Source organism: Corticium candelabrum, chromosome 14, assembly GCF_963422355.1.
Source record: "Corticium candelabrum chromosome 14, ooCorCand1.1, whole genome shotgun sequence".
Taxonomy (NCBI): domain Eukaryota; kingdom Metazoa; phylum Porifera; class Homoscleromorpha; order Homosclerophorida; family Plakinidae; genus Corticium; species Corticium candelabrum.
This window is the reverse complement of record NC_085098.1, coordinates 7,200,850-7,203,349: the sequence shown is the minus strand read 5'-3', so window position 1 is coordinate 7,203,349 and position 2,500 is coordinate 7,200,850. Positions and strand designations below refer to the sequence as shown.

General features: G+C 37.6%; 1 protein-coding gene across 1 annotated transcript in view; it reads left to right on the top strand.

The window, feature by feature from the left end:
• LOC134190015 (uncharacterized) overlaps positions 1 to 83 on the top strand; it is a 6,748-nt gene extending 6,665 nt beyond the window's left edge. Inside the window, exon 5 of the mRNA XM_062658427.1 lies at positions 1 to 83. This exon is cut by the window's left edge and continues 232 nt beyond it. The gene's annotated coding sequence lies outside the window, so the exon portion shown is untranslated.
• The last annotated feature ends 2,417 nt before the right edge of the window (positions 84 to 2,500 follow it).

Here is a 2,500-nt window from a genome sequence, read left to right as displayed (position 1 = left end):
CTGAAGCTTTGTGATTCACACTAGAATAATGTGTGTGGGTTTCATTGCTTTACTTGTCTGTTTGTTCATTTGTGTTTTGAACTAAAAAAATCTGCTTACATTTAGTAGTAGGAGTAGTAGTAGTAGTAGTGTATTTTCATGTGTTTGTTAGATAGGCAGGCTTCATTTTTATGAGAACGCATTCTCTACTAAATGGAAATAGGTTAGTTGGTCTGTCTGTCTGTCTGTCTGTCAAATAACATTTACTTCAAACATACATCTATAATACAATGCTAGCAAGGTAACTATATAAAGTTCTGTAACTACGAGAGTTTGCTAGGACTAGATTTTAAAAACAAACAAACATGTAACACTTAAAAGAGAACAATGCAGACTACCCGGAGCCAACTTAGTGGCTGAAAAACTGGGTAGAGCAATCTACAGTACAGTCAATGTCATTTGTCAGAGCTGAGATTTTTCTCATGATGACCTTTGCGTTGCACTTCTGAAGTTGACTGGACATCTGGAGAAAGAGATTCTCAACTCGTCTGTCTGTCTGTTTTTTCTCTGTCTGTCTGTTTTTTCTCTGTCTGTCTCAATTTCATTTATTGAAACACAAACTCTACGTTATGTTTCTAACACTAAATGCAAACAAGCTACTGAGTTCAGAGTTCTGTCTGTCTGTCTGTGTCTGTCTGTTTGTGTGTTTGTCTATCTGGCTATGTGTTTGTTAGTCTGTATGTACGTATGTCTGTCTGTCTTTTTGTGTGTTGATCTGTCTGTCTGTCTGTCTGTCTGTCTGTCTGTCTATATTTTTCATATTTGAATTAGGATACAGTAGCAAATGGCTAACTACGTTTGTCCTATGACAGTAAAAGCAAGAGAGAAAACAACTAACAACTAAATACAATATATATATATATATATATATATATATATATATATATATATATATATATATATACTACTAATTGGTTAAAAGGGATCATGTGATCCCTTTTCTATAGAACATCTACAAGTCTGGGCACTTGGCCTGTCCTGACAAGGCATTACTGATTTTTTCAGAAGTACATTGGCATTGTCTGTCTGTCTGTCTGTCTGTCTCTGTCAAATCTTTATATTTCATACATATGGACTATTACAAGCTATAGATATGAAAGTCTGTTATATATCAATTAGACCGACAGCCTGTCTGTCTAATTAGACAGTCGGTCTGTCTGTTTGTTTGTCTGTCTGTATGTTTGTGTGTTAGTCTGTCTTTTTGTTTGGTGGTTGGTCTGTCGTGTGTGTGTGTGTGTGTGTGTGTGTCTGTCTGTCTGTCTGTCTGTCTGTCTGTCTGTCTGTCTGTCTGTCTGTCAATTTCATTTATTGAAACACAAACTCTACATTACATTTCTAACACTAAATACAAGAAATGTAGTGAGTTCAGCTTTAGTTTGATGCAAACTACTTTGGTAGTCTCCATTGTGTATGTTCTCATCTTCTTCTCCAGGGAAGACACGTGTCAGCTTGTGGAGGATGACTCTAGCGTTGCATCGTTGTAATATTATTGAGAATTTTTCTCTCCAAAAACCTCTAAAGTCAGCTTTATTTGTATAGCCTTCAATGTCCCTTGATCTTCTGGCTAGTTTGTTTAGATAGTTGGTAGCTTCTGATCCCCATGTTCCAAAATGTTCAAATACCAGAGGAGTGAAATTGAGGCTTGATGTATTGCCAGCGAGTTGTTGTTTTTCGTATTTGATCATCTTCCTTTCCTCCCTTCTTGCTGCAGCAAAATCTTCCTCTAAAGCTGCCTGCTTTAAAGCGTCTTGGCTGAAAGGATGAGCCATAGCCACATCAAGGTCATAGCTACACCCAGAGTCATACACAACTATGTCTGGTCTATTCTCATTTCCAGAGTAACGATGTCGAGGTTCTTTCTCGTGATGAATCTTTAATTCATGTAGACAAGTGCTGTCTGTGTGTGTGTGTGTGTGTGTGTGTGTGTGTGTGTGTGTGTCTGTCTGTCTGTCTGTCTGTCTGTCTGTCTGTCTGTCTGTCTGTCTGTCTGTCTGTCTGTCTGTCTGTCTGTCTGTCTGTCTGTCAAATTTTCATATATTTTTATACATCAAAGTTAATACAGGTGAAACTATAGTAACAGCTAATGAACAACAAGTGTCACAACTACAATTACAATTACACAAATAACAATTAGCATTAAAAAGCTCCTCTATGGAGTCTACAAACCGAAATTTAGTTTACTGAATTGAAAGTTGAACAACATCTAAACTCTGGTTAGTATTCTGTCCATATGTTACTCTGATCATCTTTCGAGCCAACACGGAGGCATTGCAACGCTGAAGTTGTACTGACAAGCGTCTTCTCCAATGTGTTTTAAAATCTGAGGGATTGTTCCTCCTTCTTCATCTCTATATAGTTTGGAAAGTTTATTAAGGAATGTTGAAGCTTCTTCTCCCCACCCACCAAAGTGCTCGAAAACTAGTGGAATAAGGGTAGGAGTGTACCCTCCAGGCAACTGCTC